At 44.8% G+C, this 25937-nt stretch overlaps 1 long non-coding RNA gene across 1 annotated transcript; it reads right to left on the reverse strand.

Moving 5' to 3' along the window:
- Positions 1-756: 756 nt before the first annotated feature.
- Positions 757-25294, reverse strand: LOC110359874 (uncharacterized). The gene is made up of 4 exons (XR_002415357.2): positions 24948-25294; positions 5764-5794; positions 3995-4233; positions 757-3514 (listed from the first exon to the last, which is right to left on the reverse strand). It is a non-coding gene; the product is annotated as an uncharacterized LOC110359874 (long non-coding RNA).
- Between the last annotated feature and the right edge of the window lie 643 nt (positions 25295-25937).

The following is a 25937-nucleotide window of genomic DNA, read 5'->3' on the forward strand; positions in this document are numbered from 1 at the left end:
TCCACAGGGAAAGAGAGAGAATAAAATAAATTCCCCTAATGCACCACAAATATCAACCACCACACACTACCTACAAACCATATGTTTTTCCCATCTGTTCTGTTATCTTCAACTAAATTTATAGTATTTGGGCTATCAGAAGAATTGTCAAGCCCGAGCTGGGCAGGATTATAAAACCTAGGTGTTATTACACTTTAAAAGACATTTTTCCATCCCCCTACCATTCCATGCACAAGACTATACATTTCTCGTGCTGCCCTGTGGCTCTAATACTACGGTGGATGCTACACCTGTTCTTAGCTAAGTGGCAGGGCACCCCATGCCCCCCCAACAAAAGAATAATTCCTCTGCCTTTCAGGTTTCGTGTGTGTCCATCCATGGCACGTTGGCTCTGTCCTGCATGTGTGGCAACAGTGCTGTTAAGAGCATGCACATACAGAGGGAAACCACTTGGAAAAACCCAACCCTGACTGTCAAGTCAAATAACAGCCCTTTACACTGAACCCTACCCCCCTCGTGCACAACGCTCTCCGGTTTGTGCATCGCTTGCAGTAGCTGTCTACCTCTCAGCACCTCCATCCAGAAAGCAACAGGGCTCACAAAAGCCTCCAAAAGCCTCCTAGGAAGCCCACAAATAAGTACAGCAGGGAAGATTCCAGTTTGGTTTTTCACTTAAAAAGGATTACGGTAAACGTAACGATTTTCCGCACAGAAGGTCTTTAAAGAGTGTGCAGAATTCCAATAGGTGTCTCATTACTGCCAAGGCGTGGAGCAAATGGTGCCGCACTCCTGCTGTCTGGCCCACCTGCCCGTGCCAAGTGGTTCTCTGCAGCGTTGCCTCATCCTGCCCACCGCCAGGCGCTGGGCTCCTGCTGCCGAACCCACGCTGCCTCCAGGAACTTCTCTCCTTGGCTAAAAGAGCTGATTTCTGAACCGTGCTAAAGCTCAGCAGCAGTCCCGGGAGAGTCCAGCTCCCGCTTCGCCCCTAAACAGTGAGCACGGAGGAGGCGCTGGCACAGCACCACGGCCCTTCTGCTTCCCGGGGTGGATGGCAGATTGCGATGCCATTTTCCTCCCAGCCCCTCCGTGTTCGTGGCTTTCACCTGTCACAATCAGCAGTCACTTCCAAGCCTGCTGCTGTCACAGAACAGGCAGAGGAGTTCAGAAAGGAGTGAGAAGTGCTGTTTAATTCTTACAAACGTTGTTGCACAAAACAGGATTGTAGATATCAATTCGAACCACACTTTTTTTAAAGATTTTTTTCAGTAGAGGGAAGGACTTCTTGCATCAGGGACTCCCACATACAGGAACATCAGAGCAGGCTACAGAATCCGTGCCCTCCCTTTCCTTCTCACAATATTCAAGCAGCTCTAAGGCAGGTGGAGCCCCAAACCCCCTAGAGTGCCCTGGAGGGTGGTAATTAGGGCAGGTGGGCAACGCAGGGGCAAATCCCACTTCTAGGCAGCAATTTCCCTGGCTTTTACTACAAATGGAGCTGCGGAAACAACAGAGTTCGGGGTTCAGTGGCTGAGCAGAAATACTAAGAAAATGAAATTTTACAATAAACAGGAGGATTCTTAAGAAGGTCTGCTCAAAAAGGAAACCACTCTTTCAAAACATTCTGTCTTTCTTTTTCCTTCTTTTTTTCTAGACGGAATGGGAAAAAAAATCCATTCATAAATTTGAGTTTGTAAGTTTGAATCATTACTGCAGGAAAAGTGTCCACCTCTACGTTATCAATGCTTTCAGAAGTGCAAAGCAGTTTTTTTGATACAGGTATAGCTACATGGATATAACACAAGATATTTCAACCATTATACCCCAAACTATTCATCGCATTTGATGCTGCGTTTGTTCATCTGTATGTTCAGGAGTACGTACATGCGTGTGCACACATGCAGGCGTGCTCGCTAGCGCTCTCTTCATCTGAAACCTGCTTCATCTCACAATTGCCACCTTGAAGTCAAGCAACATACAGTGATGTCGCAAGGCACGACAATCAGTCTGTGATCAGCCAGCCAGCCAGAAAGAACAACACCACTGGGGATGCACAGTTTTGCCTTTTCCCACATTGAATGGGGCATTAACTTCAAAGTCTATGATCCCTTAAATCTTTAACAATAATTAATAGGAGAAAGATGACTAATATTTGTGTTTACTCTTAAACCCGCTCTTGGGGGAGAGAATAGAAGCTCAAAGAAAGTGACATTTTGTGCAAGCAAAGTCAACAATATTAGTTATTCCTGAATTGGTTTGGCTTAACTCCGGTGTTAATGCTTTACTTGGCCTTGTGCTCCCAAGTGGATTGCATTTAGCACTTCAGTTCCTAGAGCATGAAATATTTCACTGCATTGGCTTCCCAGTGCTGACCAGAGCAACCTGAGGGCTGCAGCAACGCCTGCCAGGTGACACGGGTGTCTGCAGCCCTGAGGAACCGTCACAGCCCAGAGGAAATCAGCTCACACCGCTCTTTCACACCAGCCAGAGCTCTGATGGGCAAAGCCAGACTTATTGCATCCTATGTGCAACGGCCATTACAAAAGAGGTTGCACAAATAAAGAGTTCAGAGTGACTAAACCAGAAGAAAATATAAGCTCTCCAGTTTTTCTGTGTCAGCTCCAAACAACCCATGGAAAGAAAAGTGGTACAGCTGACAATCTTTTCCTAAGCTTTCACCGCAGATGCACACAAGGCCATTTTAGGATGCGTCTGTATGGGCCACATCTAGCTTTGCTTTGTGCCAGGACACTAAGGCAGGTCAGCAAACTCAAGCCCTGCTCCCTCCTGAGCCAGGCCCTGAGAACTTGTTCAAGTGCCCTGCAGAGATCTCTGGGAAGTTGGGCGATACAGGAATACCCTATGGTAAGGAGATTCTCCCTTAAGCAGCTCTGCTGAGTGCTCTGCACCCACAGTAAATCTAAAGCCAGTGCAAACCAAGGGGAGCGTGGGCCAGAAGGCATGGAGCTAGCAATCCTCTGTCCTCCAGCCAGGCAAACTTGCTGTTATGTTCATCAACAGGATGAGCCTCAGGACCCAAAAACTGGCCAGGTGTGTAAACTAGCCCTGGAGTCCAGCCCACATTTCAAGGATCGCAATTTCCTTCGGAATTTTGAAGCCCACAAATTTCTTGTTATTCTTGCCTTGTTTTAGACCCCACTTTATGGTGTGCTGCCACTTTATTTCAACACATGTAGGGAAAGAAAAAATTTCACTACATTTTGTCTGACCAATTCAGATTCCTACCAGTCAATAATGGAGCAAAACTGACACAGAAAACAAATGTCCCTTATTTCAGGAGAGCTCACTGCAAGGGCCTGATCCAAAAGCCACTAAGCTAAACGGGAGTCCTTGGATTAGGTTCCTAACAAGTTTCAGATGCTCAGTCATTTCCATCAGTCATTTGCAAAGATGAGAATGAACTTCAAAGAGTTTTATGTAGAACTGAAGTTCCAAGACTTTGGATGTGAACATCCTGGGACTTGTAGGTGTGTTTCCAATCATCTGCAGATGCAGCCTGCAACGAAAGGAAACACATCCCTAAAGGTTCTGTATTTTGGAGGCAGAAAGATCAAAAAAAAGTGTTTTGTTTGCAGGAGATGGTCAATTCATTCTCTCACTGATTCTTATCAAACCCTTACACAAGCCAGCCCTGAACCACCAAGACAGGAGACAAACTACTGGAATTTAATGGCTCGTTCTCCAAAATGTATTGGCTAATAAACATACACTGTGTTCTCATTCGGTGCTAATTTACTTTAACAATAAACTTATTGTGACTTGTATTCCCACTTCAAAGAGAGTTTTTATGTGGCAAATGGGAGGAGCATAAGTGGGAGTTTTCCTCTGGTGAATAAAACAAAGATACAGTAAGGTGCAGAAAAAAGCTCAGTAATTATCCTCAGTAGGGTGTAAGCCTATAAAAGAGCAGTGCCTCAAATTATTTGCAGACTTGTCCACATTTGAGAGAAATAAAATCTTTCAGAGGACAACACACCTGTGCCACGGGTAATTGCCCTCGCTTGCAAATGAGAACTGGCCCAACAGATGTTTATTCCACCACACACACACAGCGAAAGCAGTAGGAGAGGCTTGGCCTCTTTGAGAATAATTTTCCGATTCTGTAAAGACTTTCCTCTGGCAGAGCGAACCAAGAGAAGAGCGGTTTGCAGGATGCTGGGCAGGACAAGGTCAGCCTGACTTCCACCCTCCACGTCACAGCTGCCTGGAAAAACACTAAAACAGTTTTTCTTGAAAAAGATCAGTATCATTTTGTGCAAATCATAATGTTTGGCGAAACATGTCGATTATGATAGAACTGTAATGGGGAAATTAGTCCAAACATTCCATTGCAATCGTATCATATAGTTAACGCTACAGTAAATATTTACATTGACCCTTCGTGGCCATGCATTTCATATTTAATATGACTATTACATTTAAAATTAAATCTAATAGAACAATTCCTAGGGAAATAATCAACATTTCCCTGGATTTGCTTCACATAAGATGCTGAGATTTTCATTTTTCACTTCAATTACAAATGAATTTTTAAACACTTAGACTTCCTGCCAGCCAGGAACGTTGGCTCCTCACCAACAGCCCAAGCTCAGTGCTGGGCACTGGAATTGCTGGGACACCTCCAGGTTCTTGCTCCTGACTAGGAGACAGCAATTTTTCCCTATTTTGCCCCAGTTTGTCAGTCTGTCCCTGAAGATATTACTGTTCCCTTCTACCTGCTGAACAAGCTGGCGATCTCTGTGTTGCATGTTTCACATACATTCACATATATCTAACTATACAAAGTATGTATATCCATATATATATAAAGTACATAGATATTCATTATCACTATTTAGCCCAGCAAAATACTTCTGGTGCTTTGTCTACCACTAAGGCTGGAAACAGATACAGACACGTGAAGGTGTTTGATCAGAGGCACTAAAAGCATGTTTAGAGTAAACACTTGAGGAGCAGTCATTGAAGCCAGCCACCCTCTTTCCTAAGAGCCTGTCACACTTTCTTCCTCTTCCTCGCCTTTTAGTTGACTTCAAGCAATTAATTTTCTGAAATGCCAAGCGCATTTTCTTCCATCGCTCAAACCCACATGCACTGCCTGGTGTAACCAGCCTCATTTTCCCATGAGAAATGCTCAAACTGACCCTGCTTTGCATGTGAAGCTTGGACTAGATGGTCTCAAGAGGTCCCTTCCAGCCTCAGCTGTTTCCCATCACAACAAAACCAAATCAATGTGGGAGAAAATCAGCAATAAAAATAGTTACTTGCAAAGGAACAAACTCTGTTGTTCCTACTTCATTCACACTCTGCCACTGCCCCCTTTTCCAGAATACCCCTAAAGCTGATGCATATCAATCAGCTGGATGCAACTGGGAGTCTTGCCAAAATATTTAGCAGGAGTCTTGCAATATTCGTCAAGCATCTTACAGCACCACCCATGAGTCAGCTCAATGTGAGAGAATTTTAACCTGCATTTGGTTAAACCACACACTGTAAGCTGTCCCAGTTGTGGAGGGGAGGAGTGCTTAAACAGAAGCCCAGTGCACCTGGCTTTTACTCTAAAGTCTCATAATTTTTAAGGCTCTGGTTTGGTGCGTCTGAATTTTAGTCTACCAATAGCTGCGCTTAAGAATGTTGATACTATCAACTTAGAATGTTTTTTATTTTATATCATAATGTCCAAATAGCTTTGCATTATAACTGTAATTTATGTATATTGCATACAGTACGCATTATAAAATATTTTACCTGCATTAGGAAACGTAGGACTCAAAGTAAGCTAAAAAAAAAAAAAAAATGTAATTAGTTTCCTCCTATTTGCAGGGTAATTTCAGCAGCTTTTCTCCTCTTGCTTCACCAAAGCACCGTAGCTATGCTAAGACCCCACAAATCCAGTCCCCTCAAGGGGATTTCCGACCAAACTGCACATACACAATGGTTTAAGAACCCCAGATCTGCTTTGGCCACACTGAAGGCTGACAACTGCTTTCCAGGTTTTTCCAAATCCTACTTTCTTTTGTCTCTAGTGACGTTGCATTCAGGAGACGAACAGAAAGCACGCCTTTTGGTTTACGTTTCACTGCACAAACACCTCTGTGCTACTTTTAGACCCTTTTGAAAACGTCAAAGTCACCCACAAGCAGCAGGGACTTTGAGGAGGGAATCCCTGCTGCTCGTGGGTGCAGTCAGGATGTCAGTTTATCAAGAGAAGTGGTCTGCAATGGTCTACACAAACCATGAAATGGTATTGCTCATTATTTTCCCTTCTATCTGCACTTCCTACTAATCATGACAATCCACAAGGAAGCAAGGCTCAACACTTATGTTATTATCCCAATTTTTATGTTTTCTTATGAAGTTAGAATCAAATGAATCAAATTTCTTACGAATCAAACCAAAACAACTGGTACGTGAACTAATTCCCTGCCTCAAAACCACATATGGCCCGTTTTCTCCATTAGCAACACCATTCTAATCAAGAATTTCCCTAAAAGCGTTCACAATCTTTCTCTACTGAGAATACGAAGTGTCTGTTCCTGGCACAAATGGGTACTCCTTCTCTATGATTTTGACCTTATGGTTATTCCTGTGCCACTGGGGTGCACTGACCGGAGCACAGGAGCAGCAAGAGCTCGTTAATTTGGCAAATGAAAAAAGGGAGACTTAAAGGAGATACTATGGACACTTCTGCCAGACCTCTTAATGGAAGATGGCAGAATGTGCTATCAAGGGGCCTTGCAAGGTAAGTAACAGCTCCAAAACAGGGCACACAGCCCTGGACAGCAAATAATCTGTATCCAGGTCCCCCCGCTGCTGTCGGTGTTCCCACGTGCTGTCACACTGTTAAGCATGTCAAGAAGCTATGGCTAATAAAGGTACATATCACAGTATCACACAGTATGTTTGTGATATGTAAACCTGTGCTCTTCCCTTCAGCTGCAGCATGGAAATATCCTCAGGTGCCCTGTGCCTCAGTTTCTCTGTAAATAAAACCTATGAGTAATAGTACTTCTGTACACCATAGCTACACCTGAAAGGTGCTGAGATAGCAGGAACAGGGGGGTGTAGAAGTACAGCTGTGACATGTTCTGCAGCTGACCCAGAAACTCCAGGGTAAAGGTGTGAACCACCACCGACTGATAGAATTAGCTTGTATGTTCAGATCTAACCATCGAGCCTAAGAAAAAAAAAAAAAAAAAAAAAAAGAGTGTTTTAGTAAGAGAACAATCCAACTCTCTTACACAATTCTCTTGCACATTTTCCGCTTCCACAGAAAGCTTTATATAGCATTAATGTTAGTAATAGGACAAGCAGGTGTGTTTCCTAGGAAAGGTCCAGCAGCAAAAGTAAAGTGTGCCTCTGCCATTTAAAAAGACACGCTGTCTGTAGGAGGAGAAAGGAGCGCTTGTTGTACCATCAGGTGAACATTTATTTGCTGCATCTTTAAAACGTGGCGCACTGTATCAGAAGACATCCCAGCCTACCTGGGTCTGTCCTGTCATGTATGCAATTTGCTAGTTAATGAGTTACTTAATAGCTCATAAAGTGTCCCTTAGGCTCCCCTCAAACTACAACCCCTCCCAGGCAGCAAACCAAGCATTGATCACACTTGGAGGTGTGTTTCAAATCAAATGTCAGAAAGCAGAAGACCAACTGTGTTAAGAACTAATAAATTCATTCCTGGTACTTTTTGCTGGGATTGTGGGGGGGGAAATGTGCACCCTGCCTGCGTGTTCGGGGACAGGGCCTTTGAGAACACTCTTCCATTTTGTCGCTGAAACGTGGAGAGACAATAGAACAGTCTGACCACCACACAACATTTCAGCCCAAGCTTTCCATCAGGTAAACCAAGACCTGGTTTCTATGTTCCTGGCCGTTGGACACAGCTCGCAGCAGGAGGTGAGTGCGGCAGAAGCTAAGCTGGGTTTCCTGTGGAGCAAAGGCCACAATCCATTGGCACCATAACCCAGCTAAAGTGTCTGGATGGACTTTGAAATGTGCCAGAAAACGTGAAAGTTTGCAAATTAACTTGGATGTTACATCCCAGTCAGCCAGTGTAGAGTACATTAAATGCTACCAGGGAGTGTGGCATGGAGCATACGTGATGGAGGATGTTTAATGTTAACATCTGTACTTACAGGGTCACTGGCAATAACAAGTCGTTATCTAAGTGACTGATGACCCCCAACCCCAAGGTTGCCAGTTCTTTTGGATTTGTGATTATGTCCTACTAATAAAACACAAATCCTCACTAAGAAATCTACTAAGACTAGAGTATCTCATCAACAGTAGAATACAGTACAGTTATGAACTATAAAAAAAATGCATAAGAATTTGAAACTATCTAGCATGTACTCTTAGGGTGTTATCATTCTATTCTAAAGGGTCTTATTCCAGGAGAGATTTTGTCCAAATGAGTATTTTGCATGTAGTGACTTATGGATATACAATGTGTGCCTGAGTGAGTATACTAAGTAATGAATAACATCTTAGTAGGGAATTCAGTGCACTTACTGGAAGAAGGTTTTCCAGACAACTGAGAATTCAACTGTTACATTAGATTTATAAAATACTTCAAGAGTCAACATTTCTTTACAGTGTATCCGTGCTACATTTCATAGATTCAGCACTACATGCAAAGCACAGATTACAAATGATACATGCTTACGAGCAAGTACCTTCTGTATAAACATGGCAGTCAACATGGCTTCACCAAGGGGAAGCCATGCTCAACCAACCTCAGAGCCTTTGATGAGGACATAACAAGGTGGATAGATGATGGCAAAGGAGTGGATGTGGTCTATCTTGACTTCAGTAAAGCACTTGACACGGTCTCCCACAGCATCCTCGCTGCTAAACTGAAGGAGTGCGGTCTGGACGATCACGTAGCAAGGTAGACTGTGAACTGGCTGAAGGGAAGAAGCCAGAGAGTCGTGGTCAATGGGGCAGAGTCCAGTTGAGGCCTGTATCTAGTGCAGTGCCTCAGGGGTCAGTACTGGGGCCTGTATTATTCAATATATTCATCAATTACTTGGATGAGGGAATAGAGTGACTGTCAGCAAGCTTGCTGATGATACCAAGCTGGGAGGAGTGGCTGACACGCCAGAGGCTGTGCTGCCATCCAGAGACCTGGACAGGCTGGAGAGTTGGGCGGGGAAAGATTTAATGAAATATAACAAGGACAAGTGTAGAGTCTGTCATCTGGACAGGAACAACCCCAGGTTCCAGTATAAGTTGGGTAATGACCTATTAGAGAGCAGCGTAGGGGAAAGGGACCTGGGGGTCCTGGGGACAGCAGGATGACCATGAGCCAGCACTGGGCCCTTGTGGCCAGGAAGGCCAATGGTACCTGGGGTGGGTTAGAAGGGGATGGTCAGTAGGTCAGAGAGGTTCTCCTGCCCCTCTACTCTGCCCTGGGGAGACCACACCTGGAATATTGTGTCCAGTTGTGGCCCCTCAGTTCCAGCAGGACAGGGAACTGCTGGAGAGAGTCCAGCGCAGCCACCAAGATGCTGAAGGGAGTGGAGCATCTCCCGTGTGAGGAAAGGCTGAGGGAGCTGGGGCTCTGGAGCTGGACAAGAGGAGACTGAGGGGGGACTCAGTCATGGGGATCAATATGGAAAGGGGGAGTGTCAGGAGGATGGAGCCAGGCTCTTCTCAGTGACAACCAGTGATAGAACAAGGGGCAATGGGGGCAAACTGGAACACAAGAGGTTCCACTTAAATTTGAGAAGAAACTTCTTCCCAGTGAGGGTAACAGAACACTGGCCCAGGCTGCCCAGGGGGGTTGTGGAGTCTCCTTCTGTGCAGACATTCCAACCCGCCTGGACACCTTCCTGTGTAACCTCATCTGGGTGTTCCTGCTCCATGGGGGGATTGCACTGGATGAGCTTTCCAGGTCCCTTCCAACCCCTGACATTCTGGGATTCTGTGATTCTCTGAACACCTGTGTTAGCAAGGCACACAGTTTGCAGCATTCAATGTTCCTTCACTTTCTGAAGATCTATGGGTTGTTTTAACAAGGGAATTAAATACCCTTTTCAGTAACAATCTCTCCTTCCTCCCAGCTTTCTGGAGAATTTTATTGATACTTTTTGATTATTTTTGCAACCGAGCCATAAAATGCACACAGTTAAAGGCAGCGTTAAGGTGGCTTTTGTCTTCATCCTTTGTTTCCACAAGAACAAGCTCCATTGACCCAAGAACCTTCCAAGCAGTAGTAGTTCAGCCCTGTCAGCATGCACGGCTGTGCTGCTGGAGCTGCAGAGGCCTCCAGGGCCAGGCACTTCAGCGCAATGCCAGCAATGACATCAGCCCCCAGTGATCCTTCGGGAGAACCTCAACAAGTTTGGATTGGGCTGAGCAGATCTGGACGAGTGCCGGTGTGTGGTCAGGCAGAGCTTTCCAAGAGCAAGGCAAGAATCCTGTCCCACCACAGGCTCACGGGACCGCGGCATCCTGCATGTCTGCAAACCCGGCCCTGGAGCATGAGTGCACCCGCCTCTGGTACAGCTCCCAGAAGCCAATTCTTGCTGCTTCTGCAGGGCACTGTTTCAAAACTCACACTTGTGAGTTCTTTATACCCTTGTGGTGAGAAGGACTGTCTAGAGCAGGGGCGTCAAACTCATTTTCACCAGGGCCACATCAGCCTCGCGTTTGCCTTCAAAGGGCCAAATGTAATTTTAGGACTCTATAAAGGTAACTACTCCAGAGTGGAAGAGGTCAATGAGCTGTAGAACTGTACCACGCAGAGTGGCATTTGCCAAGGAAAGAAGCAGGTTGACTTTGAAAGCATCGCAACACATTTAACCAAGTTGACAGAATGGGAGAAAAGAACAAGGAAACAAACTCAAGACAAATGGCATTTGATCTGGAAATTATTAATATTTGAGACAATAAAGACAGACCCCCTGAATACTATTTGTATAGAATCCCTCCTCAGAGCCAAACCACGCTTTAAAGCACTTCATCTCGAAAGAGTACTGCGAATTGAAACAGAACTGCTACCAGGACTAGAGGGTTGTGGTGCCAGAAGATGTCAGATTGAACACGAAACAGAATTTTCATTCTTTTGTATACTCCATAAATATTAACAACTTGACACCCCATAATGAAAGCAAAATGCACTTAAGCACGTGCGGAAAAACCAAACTAGCCAACCATTCTTCTTTTAGGACTGCAGTTAGAAATCAGTTGTAGAGGTCAGAGTTTTCCAGTATCACTGTAGGCTGGGATTAACTTCATGGTCATTGTGAGTGCACAAGAGGAGGATCTGGCCTTGCATGCTGCAAGAGGATTGCAAACACCATGAAACAGCAACCCCAGCCTTCCAGCCCTTTGCTGGATGGAAGCAGCTGCCAAATCCTGAAGCCAGCCAAGGCAAGAACTTCTACCCTCTAAGACATGCAATAAAAAAGAAGTACTAACTGTAAGGGGGTGCGAGAAATGGACTATTTGAGTTTGACTTAGAATATCCACCAATCATGGGATGGTCCAAATTCCATGTTTTGCTCCAAGCATCTTTCAACAAAACTTTTCTATATACCCCTTGGAGAGAGCTGGAGAGGGCGGGAAATTGCCTCTGTGCACAGAAAGTAGTGGGGAATAAAAATAGAGATATATTTGTTTCAATTATTCCCCCACCCTTCAGACCAGCAAGAGCTTTTGGACACACCATCAGCAAATGAGCATTTATAAACATTTATGTTATTGCCAAACAGAGTGAAATTCCATTCTAGCACTGAGAAGGGCACGAGTTGCTAAGATATAGCTCTGTAGTACCTTCCTGCTCCTCTTAAAAATAAATTTAAAAAGCAGAAACACTGACCTTACCCATACCATCAAACACAGTCCCCAAGAGCACCTTCTGTCCAAGTCCCAGACCCTTCTGAAGGGAACCCAACCCTGCCTGGAAAGTCTTGCCACCTCCTACTGAGACAAATTGTACTTTTATGCACTGGTAAATACAAACTGTGGGTGTACCTCCCCCAAGGAAGGGTTAGAGCTCCACAATGCTCCTAATCTCTAAATTGTTCAGGTAATTTCATTTGACTTCGCTGATAGATCAGGAATGTATTTTGCAGAATCATTTACTGATTGCCCATTTCATTCCTTTTAAAGTATTCCCAGAAAGGGGAGGAAAGGACAGGGACATTTTGTTCTATATTGTCTTTAACTGCAACCATTAAGATATTTGGATTTAGGTCTTGTTCAAATTTCTTCTCCCAGCAAAGGAGGGTAATTACTCTTGGTCTCTCTCTTTCTCCACCTCTTGCTGCCCACCACTGCTCTTCCTGCTCCCCCAGCAGCTGCTTTAGGAGGACATGCAGGAGCATCCAGGGGACCCATGGCCCCTGACAGAAGTAACTCTCACCAATGTTTCTGGAAGAGGTGTACCATCACCCTTTCAAAACTCCTGCCACAACAACGCTCTGAGCTCCCCCAGTGGCCTGTGCAACATACTTCCATACTGACCAATTCCAGAAAGCACTTCTACATTTAAGACTCAAAATAAACCCCAAGAAGAGCAACAAAAAGACAGAAAAAGAGCTGTAGAGAGTTTTGCCACAGTTGTGCAGGTACTTAACTGGCCAGCCAGTGACATGTTCAGGTTAGGAGCTTCTACCTTAACCCCAGCCAGTGGAGCCCAGCAGCCTGTCCTACCCAGCAGATGCTGTTACCAGGGCTCAGGATGACTTGATCTAACTTTTATATAAAGTACATAAGAACAATATAAACACATTTTATATAAGAGATAAAAGCACGTGGTTTTAAATTAGCTCGTTCCACAAACATAGGCTATTGAACTGCCCCGTGTGCACATGGGGACGGGAGCAACGGCCAGGTGTGTGCGTAGGAGTGTGTGTCATGAAAAGGGGAGCTGCATCGATAGGCAACCCATAAATACTCAGTGCCTGGGCTTTGAGCTGCAGCAAAAGCCACAGGGGGATCTCCTCAGGTTGGTGTGTAATGCTCTACAGTTTAATGATATATATCCTTGTTTCATTAACTCTGCTGTCTGCTTAGCTGCAGATACTAGCTGAGCACTCCCTTGGAAAACCTGTGGTGTTACATACCCAAGTATTTGAGATTCAATAGATATTGGTCACTGAAGTCCCATAGGGCCCAGCTCAGGAGCACATTCTCAATTTTATGCATCTTCACCTTTATGCATGTGCTTAAAATGACTGAGTATCACTGGATTGCATTATGAGCATCACCAAAAATGATGCGTTAAATATGCTTCCCCTGAACCAGCCTCAGACAATTCCAGCTTTTTACCAGAGGAAACTTGAGTAAATCAAATTTTAAAAAGTTACGAAACCTTTTAAATAGACATTCAGTCAAATTATTCTATTGAACCTTTTGATATGTACTAAAACCACATTTTTAAAAAAAGTACAATTTGGTAATTTAATTTAAACCATCCATGAAAACAAAGGATTTAACTGCAGTACAGTTAATGATTCCAATAAAAAAAACAACCAAACAACCCTGGCTGTTTACATGTTTGACACAGAGACTTTTCCTGGCCCCTTTTAGCTATCCATACAATACATTGTTAAGTTAACACTTAATAACATCAGATTAATATATAACAGAGAGAGGCTGTATTGCAGTCTCATTTGCTCTATTTAGCAAGTTCTATTAAATTCTGTTTTTCTCTCTTGCAAGATCATAAATATACCAGTGTTCACCTCTGAGAATGAAAGTCTAAAGTGCAACTTAATATGGGCAAATCATTTTGCAAGTAATTTGTGACCCTTGATTCGAAATCCCATTAAAAGTACCTATTCTGCTAAATGGGGGATGTGAGGCCAGCTGGAACATGAAGCAGAGGAGTGTGTTGCCCACTTCCCCCTCTCCAAGGCTGTGAACCCAACCGAGGGCAGGCTGGTCCCACACAAACACTGCTGGCCGTGAACTCCTTGGCTTCCTGAAGAATATCGCTGTGCTGGCTGGCACTTTGTGGAATCTGCCCCTTGCCAGCTTGTGGATGTTAGAAAATTCCTGGACCAAGAAGCACTCTGACATACTGAAACTGCTATGAGTTGCTAAGGGATAGAGCCCACACGTGCCAGACAACAGGCAACTCTAACATGGACTAACATAATAACAACCGCCCCCTTCTCCACATGTGAAATAGGCAGCAATAAATTCCAAAACACAGGCTGAAGCAGGGATTTTGGAAAAGATCCGTAAAGGAGACCATGGCTCAGGCTTCTGGAGATGCACAAGGACCCTCCACACAGGAAGGAGGGACTTGCCTTTGCAATAGAACTGTCTTTGCTCACCAGCAGCCCAAAGGTCTGTGCAGGGAGCCAAGTACCCAGTGGTAGCATTTCCAGAGGGACCTCGGGGTGTCTGTGCTGGAGGAAGCACAGGAGCACATCACCGCCACACACAGAGCTGGACCATGTCAACAAGTCAGGTTGTAGGTGGGACCTCACCAAACTCTCCATTGCTTGTTACTAACCTTTTAACCACCTCCTCAGGCTATGTTGACTTTCCACATCCCCTCCCCAAACCTGAAAGGCCATTGGAAATTAATATTGCCACAGCGCTGCAGATGTGTCCCCGGCCACTGGGTGCACCCAGAAATCACAGCGCAGCCCATTGGAACCACCCGGCTCTGAGCAAGTGGAGATGCTCCTGGCTCAGTGAGAGATTTCTGCTAGAGTTACTTGGGAACAGCTACAAATTTAGGTTCCCAGCTTTATAGTGGTCCACAGGGTAAGAGTATTCTGTGCTTTAGTACAGTCTAAACACTAGCTCTCCTGGTGACTTGCTGATGTGCTCAGTCCTTAAGATTTAAAGCCCATGTTATAGGAACAGGAAAACCAAATCCCCAAACAAACAAGTGTAGGAGGAGAAAATACATTCTGGCTAGAACTTCAGCACAGATACAGTTCTCTTCTTAATACCTGGAGATACACCTTCAAATATATGAAAGAACTATAAAAAAAAACCTACAAATATGTCTATGTCTGAGTAGTGGTGAGACAGCAGAACTCCTGCAAGTGCAATTCTGACAGTCCTGACCAACATTCAGTGTTTGAGGGGGTGAGGGGTACATCACAGCTCCTCCACTAGCATCCAGACTCTTCCACAGGACTTGTTATTGCAAAGCACCTAGTGCCTCAGATCTGCACCTGAACTCCCACAGAACATAGGCACTCTAAGGCATGAAGTTTAGTTCAGGTCTAGCTCTAACATGCATGCATTTTTGCCAGTTGTTCAAGGTATAATGTAATAAATTATAGCAATTCGGCAGCAATTGAGCATGCATTTTTACACAATATTATAATAAACACAAATGAAGAGATCATTTCTAGACATATCTTTTCTTTCTAAAACACAAACATGTTTGTGATATGTTCTAGATGAGGTGAACTGATACAGTTGCAACACTACCAGACCTCTCCTGCCTCATACTGAGGTTTGGCCAGAACTACCTGAAACTTCGCTGTGACAGAGCATGGGAAGCCTCCGCGCACTTTAATTCCAGGTGCCTATACTACAAATGCCAAGTACAACTGAGCATCTACCGATGTACAGCTACCCAAACACAGGAATACATTTCTAGGCCAGATTTTCCACCATCTCAAAGGATTTGTTTGCCCAGAGATACCCCGGTGTCCCCAGATGAAGTTTAAGAATTCCTCTCCCTACAGTTAATTCCACTTCCCTGTACACACTGCACTTACACGGAGATCCAGCTCTCCAGAATCTATTAAACATATCACATAATTTAACAGGGATGTTGTAGATTTAATAAGACACTGATTACACACAATTGCAGAAGACATCCAACTATAATATTGATATGTGGTGGATCACAGGGCTGCAAAGTTGCAGAGACATTCCATAATCAATTGGCATTTAACATTACAGCTTGCTGGCCTACAGGATCTCTGTCAAATGCATAATTGGGAGCTTTAATTAAAGGACTACCCACAGCTTTGTAAGGAGCTGAAGACCAAAAGCCTGCAACAACTGAAAAGATATGCATTTTGTCACATTCTTATTATCCTCAGCTACACTATGAGCAGTAGTCACATGCTAACTACAGGTCTCTCCCAACAGCACACTGGGCAGCTTTCCAGGCTGGTATCTCCACTGCAACCACAGCCAAACTGCAGCTTCTTGGACTCTGACTGTTAACTTTGTCCCTGCTGGAGATGTCCCTGCACCTCACCCTCAGGAACTATAATATTTTATATTTCAGGCACTTAATAAGTCCTATAATGGATACATTGATGAAGCTGCTGTTCCTCCGAGATGCCCACATTGAGGCACCACATCCAGAGCAAACCTTGTCTTGCATAGGCCAAATGAGTGATGGGATGGCCAACAGACCTAGTTCCACTGTCTAGGTACCCAGTAAGGTCATAAAAGAAGGAAGATAGAGATTTATCCTTTAAGAGATTAGTGGATTTTTCCCTCTCTCTGCACTGACTCTTCTCCCCGTTTATTTCTCTAAGGCTGGAAATGCAGTGTCCTGCCAAGGACAAACACTGTGCAGTCCGCTCTTCTGCACAGCCCTGCCAATTAATTAGCAGTTGTGCTACAGGATGGGTGATGGGAGTGGATGTCTTACGGTTGTGCCGGGAAAACACAGGCTGCAGTACTCTCACTGGTGAGCAGCACACAGAATACCCCATAGCAGCAGAAGGACCGGGGACAAGGTGCACTTTTCAAGCTGAGCCCTGCTCAGGGAAAAGTGGAACACACTTCTTGCCATGACATCTTCAGAAAGGTGGCAAGATGGGGCAGTGCCAGGCATCCGGCACTGCCCTTTGCTCAGTTCTAATATGGCAGCATTGCTGGCACTGAGCACAAAAGATGTTTTGGTAAGGCCAGAAAGCTTCCTGTGTTTTGCAAGTTAGCTTGATTTCATGCAAGGAAAGTCTCTTCTGAAGGCTGTTGAGCCTCCAGAGCTAACACAAAGTAATGGCTCTCAGGCACTCTATTGCTCTCTGTCACCGCAAAACATGTCTATCTTTTGCTAACAGTTTAGCAAATTCATGAAGTTTAGAGAGACATGTTTGCAGTTTACTGTATCACCATAAAAGCTAAAGGTGTTATTTGCCACAGATTCAGAAGGTGTCTCTGAAAGCATTTTTGTTCAGTTCCCTTTCCAGATAGCAGAAATCCTGAGTTCTCTGCATTTGGCACTGTGTAACGTACCAGAGAAAGAGACACCGAACCCTAATGTACAAACCAATGAGTATACATTTATTTACCAGTGGAAATTACATATTAACAGCTGTTAATACACAAGTATAGCTGAATAGCTAATTCTGAAGCTTCTCTGTCTTGATTTTCAACTCTGTCCATATCACCTTAGGCACTTGTGCGCTGCTGCTTCTAAAAGGATCCGCAAAAGATCCTCTCAGAAAAGGAAAACATCAAATTTCAGTCAGGATCCACAGCTCTCCAGAAAAAGGAGAAAAGCCACTTGTCCACATTAATAAAGAAGAGAGCTGAGTGCGTGTAACCAGGGCTCATATTTCATATTATTATGTATGCTAAACCTACCGTTTATAGCATAGATGTACCTAGAGCCTTTAGTTCTGACCACTGCACAATTTAAGGCACATGAGTTTAGATTTTAAGCAGTTGTAGAACAAAGTTAATCTCGCTCTGGAGCTAAAATATTAATACAAGCAAGACTCTTTCATATCAGAAATCCTTCACATGTTTGTTATTACATGAATCCTCCAGAATATTTTCTAGCAGAAATACTTGGCACAGTAAAAAAGTTCCAATGTATTCGTTCAGTTTAAAAAAAGAAAAATCAAGCTAAGATCGCAAGGCTAGTGATACAGTCATATCCCTGAATATAACCCTAGACTCAGACAAACCAGTAGTGGGAGGACCATATATACTTAGCGACTAGGTTGTCAGTGTGAAAACCTCAAGTGGGTTGTAAGTGTAGGGTTGACTGGCTTTGGGTTTTTTTATATTTGCTGATTCAGCTCTGACGATCAGGGATGTTGCTCAATTTCACTAAGTAGACTAAATCAACTAATTTCATATTTATTTCAGTTTTGTTTGCTTTATCTCAATCCATTTGGCTGATAACTAAGCCTGGCAAGAAGCACTGGCATTTTCTTTAACGATCATCTTCTCCAAATATGATTGTACTCGTTTTCAACATCCTTGAAACCAGACATGCACAAAACCAGACACAGACAAAAAAGACCCCAACTATATCCATTAAAAGTTAGAAATGCTCTGTATGCCATGCAAAGCCAGCACTAAAGGCACTTGGTCTACAGGAGAGACTTTTATGCTAGTGTCAATAGCCAAATGCACTTCCAAGCAGACAAATAAATAATTCGGGGCTTTGGTTGGGTTTGGAAGGTTTTGTTAAGTGTCCATTAATGACAAAACAATTCACCCCATGTTTTCCTTTAAACCTGGCTGTATGCCACATGTTGACCTTGCCCACAGTTACTGGTCACTATTAATCAGAAACAGCTCCTTTTTTCCCCTTTCTTCAGAAAACCTGACCTTTAAGTGGATTTAGTGCCATTTTCAGAGTGCCAGTTCAATAAACTAGGGACCAGATTTAATTTTTTTTTAAAGGTCTAATACTGTTTTGAAATTTCATAAGCAGTCAAAAGTGACATCACTTTTCTAGCATATGTTCCTAACCATAAGTGGTGGGAATTTCAAAGCACACTCAGCATTGGTCTCTTTTCCTTTCCCACTGAATCAACAGTCAGACTTTTACTGACCCTAACAGGAACTGAATTCGGTAAGTATTGTGAAAGCCTCACTCAAAGTAGAGCAATTAAGGAGTTAGATGAAAGCAGCAGAGTCTCCTGGATTTCCCGACTCTTCACCTTGCTTTTCTTTCTCCATTTTTGACCAGCATTGCCTGGGCTTCTCAGCCAGAATCCACCTCTGCACAGCAAGCAGGTATAGTCAGGGACTACAGAAGTCAGAGCCCTCCTGCTTTCCAAAGGCGCTCTCACCTTCCTACGCAGTACGAAATAATAATAACAAAAAGGCACTGTTTTGATAGAGACAAAATGGTTGTTCAAATAGTTCCACTAATTTCACAAAGATGCATGATAATGTTTCACATATGGCTCCTTGCCTTTTAATAACAAGAAATTGAACACACATTTCAAGACACAAGTTTTGTTGATATGCTGCTGATAGTCCAGAGTAACTGTTTGCCTTGTGGTTTTAATTATTCTAAAGACAGCCCAGGGATCATTTACCCAGAGCTAATGGGTTTATGGGCTCTTTAAGAAGCATGATAAGCCCACAGATGTGGCAGTGAATGGCACAGGGTCAGTGCTACCATGGGGGCCTCTACTCTGGAGGGTGCGAAGGTGGTAGGGGAGCAGCCTCATAATTATCACATGGCCGTTAGGATAGTTGTGCTCTGTGTAAACATCCCTGTGTTCTCTGGAGGGGACTCTGATCTGGAGAGCACAGTCCACAGCCCCAAGAACCAGTTCCCAGCTTCACAGCAGCACTCTCAAGGACAAGGCTAGACCACTCATGCCTTGGGGGTCAGTCTCCTGTTCCTCCTGCAGCGGAAGGGCCTAGCACTTATCCCCAGCAGTCACCCCACGTGCGCTAGCCTGTCTCCAAACAGCTAAAATACCCCAGGACACCACAGCTGTTGTGCTGTCCCCATGTGGTGCCTGCCTTGCCAACACCTCACACCAGCCCTGGGCCTGTCTGAGCTGGGATGGAAGCAGAGCAGCTGGAAAAGGACAGGCTGCAACTAGTTACACCAGCTAAAATGACAACACTTTGGCTGTGAAAATACATTTCTGTTGCCATTAAGTCTTGTGCCAGGAACCTGACCAAGATGCTGACAATGCTGTGCCATCAACTGCCTTGGGGGTGTGGGGAAAAGTGCCTGTAGCTCATGTGTTTCGGAAGAGGGAACATACCTGGACCCCCCTGGAGCAAGAGGGACCACCCCTCCCATGACTGCAGCTTCCCAGTCACAGTGCTTTTACCTGGATAACAAACTGGAAGAATTTTAAACTACATCAGGATATTTTAGGCCCAACTCTCACTTAACACTGACCTAGCACAAAGCCACTATTCCCAGATCACACCAGTAAAAGGTGGGTAGGAATCTGGCTCCTTCTATACAGGCTATGTTACACAACGTTAAGCATCATTTATTTTATAACACTACCCGTTATTCATTCTAGAAAACAATTTATATTTTAGGGATTAAACATAACCAAACTTATTGTATAAACTCTGGAAACACCATGAACGCAGAAGATTATAGGCAGAGAACACAGGAAGCCCTAGGAGGCAGAAGCCAACAGCATCTTGGGTTTCAGAGTTAACAACACATTTCAAGTGCCTGAAAATGCAACTGGTTGATTCTCCCTGCACCAGGAGAAAGCAGGAGGCCAGCAGCTTCATGGACACCAACACAACTGCCCCTCCTGCCAGGGGTAGGAGGAAAACCAGGCTCCCAGCTGCAAAGAAATCCTTGCAGTCTACATAGACCTTAAGAAAGTGATCAGACCTGCCACATTAGAAGTTTCTCCTTCTTTGCAAGAGACCCTATCAATTTTGCAGAGGTTTTCAGCCCATTATCACATTACAGGTAGGCAGTTGTCATAAAGCATTAGACCTAAGCGGGGCTGACAGCATAACTGCAGGCTAGCTCCAGGCTTGGCAGTCTGTGCAGCACCTGCAGGCGCAGGACCAGAGCTGCTCCATCAAGAGACAGGCTGGCGTAATCTGCTGTGAATCACTTTGAATTGCTGCCCTTAATTGACAGTGCACTCAAGACCCGGCCTATGTAGACAAAAACCTCCAAGTCCTAGCACACACACAGAGTCCTGCCAGGAACCTGCTTGCCCTCAGATGATCAACAGCTTGAGACCCACCTTTTATTTTGCTCTGCTCCATTGCTACTGCAGGCTCACCATCAGCATAAGAATAAGCAAGAAAAATGTTTCTCCTGACAATTGTTTAAGTTTCTGTCGGGGGTGGGGGGAAGGCACATCAACATCCTGCTACCCTGAGGAAAGGGAGAGGACACACGCATACCTGACATAGAGTCACAAAAGCCCAGACCCTGATACCCCAACCAGTATCAAAGTGCCCAAAGCTTTCAGGGGAGATGGCAACTGCTTCCCTCTCTGAGGATACCAGCATTCTGATAGATCATTCAGGCTTCACAGCAACTTTCCTTATAGAGAACATGAGGGAAAATACATCTGGACAGTACAGAAGGCAGAAGACAGAAGTCATGATTGTAATCCTTGCACTTGAGCATGAGCCTAATCCTGCTCCCTCCAAGCCAGCAAGCATCTGCTAGAGACTTAAACAGGCAGCTGCAGAAGCTGCCTTGGCCAGGTGAGAAGGATTCCTCTTTTCCTACTGCTGTCTCAAGTCACCTCCTAAGGAAACTTCCACCTCCTCATGTCCCAAGCTAAACTGTAAGGCAGGCACCTCCTTTGGCTTCAAGGTTTGTTGTTCTCAATGATATCAGAATTTTAACAAACTTTCAGAACCAAATTGTTATTTATGCTGTGCTGGAAGCATCAAGAAACTGAAACTGAAAGTGCTCAAATGCCTAGCCCCTGTGCTGCCAACACAGGACTTAGAGAGGCCAGAATACAAAGGGGATTCAGGCCTTAGAAGCCCCTTAGATAGATATATATATATATATTTATTTATTTATTTATTTTTTAAATTAATTAAAGTTCCAAAAACATTTGCTGAAAATATTAGGGGCAACATTGCTGGGGAGGGTGAAGAGGGGTGCGTTCTGGCTGTTGAGCCAAGCCCATTCTCTGCCACAGATGCAGTTGTCTGCTTCCTGGTGAGAAGCCAGCTGAAAGAAAAGCCATAAAGAGATCCCATGGCCAAAGGAGCAGTTTCGGTGACCAGCCAAACCCTTCTCCTCACTCTTTTAAAGCCTGCAGGGCCCAGACTACAGTACCTGACCAGAGCGAGAGCAGCTTGCTCAGAGACACAGGACCTGCCCAGGGCTGGATGCTGCATCCTGCACCAGCTCTGCCTCCCTCGGCATCCCCCAGGACCAGCCCAACCTCTTTGGGATTTGTTCAGCCCCGCACATTCATTTCAAGGGCTGATTTGCAAGAAGGACCACCAGCAACCAATGTCAGATCTGGTTTAGGACTTGGTTTGAAGGCATTTAGATAGAAGAATAATTGCACAGGGATGTGGTTTACTCTGGAGAAATAAAGGCTGTGTTTAAATGTCTGAAATTCCTGGTGACTCTAATAATTGCAACCTCCACCCCAATAAAATGCACAAATAATGTTATTGAAACTTTTCCCATCAAAAGGTATTATTTTTGGTTTAAAACAGATGCAGTAGTCAGTATTTAAAAGGAAGACGTCTGGGCGGGCTTACCTCTATTTCAAGGGAAAACTACTGGAACGTTGGTTTAGTCTTTCTGTGTTTTTATAGCCGCCTTATTACAACATTATAACCTTCACACAGTTCCTCTGTTGCTTTTGCGAACCAACTGGAAAGCAGCTCTACAGTCACGCACTGAAGAGGTTTTATGACGTTAAGGTGTGCTTAAGAGCTGACCTGGCAAGCCACCACGTCCCTGGAGAAGCACTATCTCCACAGTAGCTGAGTGCCCTCAGTACCATCCTGCATCAGCCCAACGGGCCCCAGCACTGCTCCAGGCATGGCTATTGCACCAGCCTAGCAGACATCAAATTAATTCTGGAATTTAAGAGCGCCCTGCCAATTTTGACTTGGAGGATGACAGGGCTACATGACAATGGCTTGTAGGTTCAAGACGATACTTTCAGTGGCATCTTGATGCATCCAGGCACATACTAGTAAGTCTGAGAAGGTATAAGCTGGTAAAGTGCCCACCTACAGCTTTAAGTGCTTAAATATCAAGTGCCTGCATCTCTTCTGAAAAGAGAGCTCAGGATCCCCAGCACTTGTGGAATTTTGCCTTGAGCTCTCTGTTGACCTGCATTGCTCACATGAGCAAAGTCAGATGCATCTCACAGAAGCTGGCAGAAATTGGGCCAGCGTTTCATGATTCATGTGCCTATAGGATTAGCTATAATTAGCATCTTCAAGTAAGACAATAACTGTATCATTCTCTTGCACTCCATGGATGCAGCATCAGCACATATGGAAGACATTTATTACTATAAATATTCGGGCACTTGATAGTTATCCAAAAATATAAAATCAGGTTAATCATTCTATCCTATAATCTCTGGCAAGAGATTTGAACTCAGGTTTTTCTGGCTCAGCTTAAGGTTTTACATATATGATCGCTTTTGCCAGCTGGCAGCACTAAAAATCTTAGGCTGAAGTAGTTCTCCAGCAGCCAAATCAGTAATGTTACAGAGCTTCGCTTTTTGCAAGCCATATACTACCTAAAGATATCTTGCTGTTGCGTAGATCTACAAAAGTTTATGTAGGACAGGTAGAAGAATTACTTTTCTTTTCAGAGTTAATCATTAACATCTCTTAGGAAAATAAACAATTGTGGCTATTGTCTTATTTCCAAAGGTTGCCCTAGGGCAGATTAAATACTGATTGCATTTGCCCCATAATACAAGGGCAGCTATACTGCCCCTGCAAACATATGTGTAAAATTGTTTCCAAAAATAAACTGGAAGAAGAAACCGCTAAAGAATGCATAACTACCCATCAGAGCAAAGGCATGGGAGAATAAACTAACAAACTTCACTTTCAAAAAACTACTCAGCAACATCAGCACCAGTGGTTATTCAGCTTCCAGTAACACATCACACCATCCTGGCCTCATCAAGTCTCCACAAACGCAATAAAATTCAATGGCCATTTTACAGTCTCCTATTAGGTGTCATAAAAACTACAAGACCCATGTATTCCTCCCCAGCCCTGCTCTTCAAGGGAAACTACTGGGGTTTCACTGTGCACAGGTCCATGATCTGTGAAGATCCAGCAAATACAGGCCCACCCTCGGTTCCTGGACCTCTCCCAGCCCACCTGCACCATCACCCACTGTGCGTAGAACAGAGACACTCCAGAGGCCTGGCCACAGCTCCTGAGCCCAGTCCCACCTCTACATAAAGGGGACAGGACAGCTGCTTTCACGGGACACAGAGTCAGAGCCAAAGCAAGCGCTGCTGGACCCATGCCAGCCCAACACAGAGGCAGGCCGGGCACCCTGCAGTGAGCTGCTGGAGCTGGGAAGCTGGCATGGAGCCATCCCAGGGCTCCACAGGACCCGCACGCAGCCCAAGCCTCCAGCAGAAGCCAAGCTGGCTCTTTGCACAGGCTCTGGGACACATCTGTGCCCCAGCCTTCAGCGAATCCCAGAGTGGACGCGCCACCCGGGTTATTGCATCACCCATCAGCTTATGGCCAGCTGATGGGAACCAGAAAAACTGGTGGGATCTTGTTACAAAGGGAGATTACAAAAGAGGAGGGCAACTAGTAGCTGAACACAGCGATACTGCTGTTTGTCTGGGATGGGAATTCCTCCAGTCACATGTAGTTTCTCAAATGTTCATCTTCAAAACTTTTTTTTTTCTTTTTCCAAGTGGTGTCAACCTGACATCCATGAAGAGCAAAACTTCCCTATACCACCACAGTAAAGGTACCATATAGATAAAACACCCCATCTTTGAACTGTGTGCAAGAAGGTAGAACACATACAAGGTTTCTGCAGTACAGAACACAGGGTTGCATGCTCCTTCTTCACTGGAAAACCTCAAATAACACAGTTAAGGAGGTTCAAGTTCCCTTACAAGTTTTCACCTACTCCATGGCCTACAGCTCACAAGCACCTCCTCACAGCCTTGCTCAAGGAGCACACAGGCTCCTTCTCCTTACCCTGGCTGCCTCCCACATGAACTCACCAGCATGCTCTTCTGCAGCCATTCCTGCTCCTCTATCAGAAGGTCAGAGGTACCCAGGTCAGCACTTACCCACAGGCTGCAGAGGTCCTTGCCCAGGACACCACCTCTTGCCTTGCAGGACAGTCTTCTCCAAAACTCTTCACCACCTATTAATTAAAAGACAGCCCTCTTAAGCCTGGACAATCAGCCGAGCTAGCCAACCCTCCCCCTCACAAACACACCTGGAGGCATTTAAGCCTCATCCCACACACCCACCTGGGTCAGGTCCCAGAGCTGAGCAAACCCCACTCAGGACTGGTAGCAGCCGCCCTAAGACACCTTCCCCTCCCAGTTCAACATGCACACCTGCCCGTGGTGTTTTGGGCAGCAGGAACAAAATAACTGTGGCAGTACATTGGTTTGGAAGGCTGGATCACCAGCTGCATATTGCAGTGGTTGATATATTTGCTTACATGGCTACATATGCACTATACACTGCATTTCACACCATACATGCATTTGCAAGACAATAACTTCTATTTATCCATAGAACCAGAACTAATATTGCATCAGGAAAAAAAAAATTGCAGAGGGTGAGTGCCTGTTAATCATAAGCTAAAGGGGAAAGGAAAAATTTTAAGTGAGATATAAAGGGAGGAAGTGACTCAGTGGGTGGGAGGGAGGGGACAAGCGTTCCAGACAGATGGGACATGAATAACTTTTCCATCTCCCTCTCTCTCTTCTCTCCCAAGTCTTGCAGGAACTGCTGTGTTGAAATAGTCAGTCATTAACTATTTGATGAGGTTTTAAAATCTGAACCGAATTCTCTCCATGTAACCAACTATTATTACAGGGTCTGCATCACAGCAATGCAAGTGTTGGAGCCCTTTGGCAAGCCAGAGCAGTGAAGGCAGGACTGAGCACTCTGGAGGAAAAGCCACTAAATGGCATCAGCTGCTTTGCTCTGCATAGCCCTGGAAATGCCGAGGGAATGGGAGCAGTGGTGATTAGTGAGCCTGCAGACCAACTGTGACTGAGCAACAGGGCATCTGTCCATGCAGCCGGGAAAAAAGCCGCAGT

Source organism: Columba livia, chromosome 7 (assembly GCF_036013475.1).
Source record: "Columba livia isolate bColLiv1 breed racing homer chromosome 7, bColLiv1.pat.W.v2, whole genome shotgun sequence".
Lineage (NCBI taxonomy): Eukaryota > Metazoa > Chordata > Aves > Columbiformes > Columbidae > Columba > Columba livia.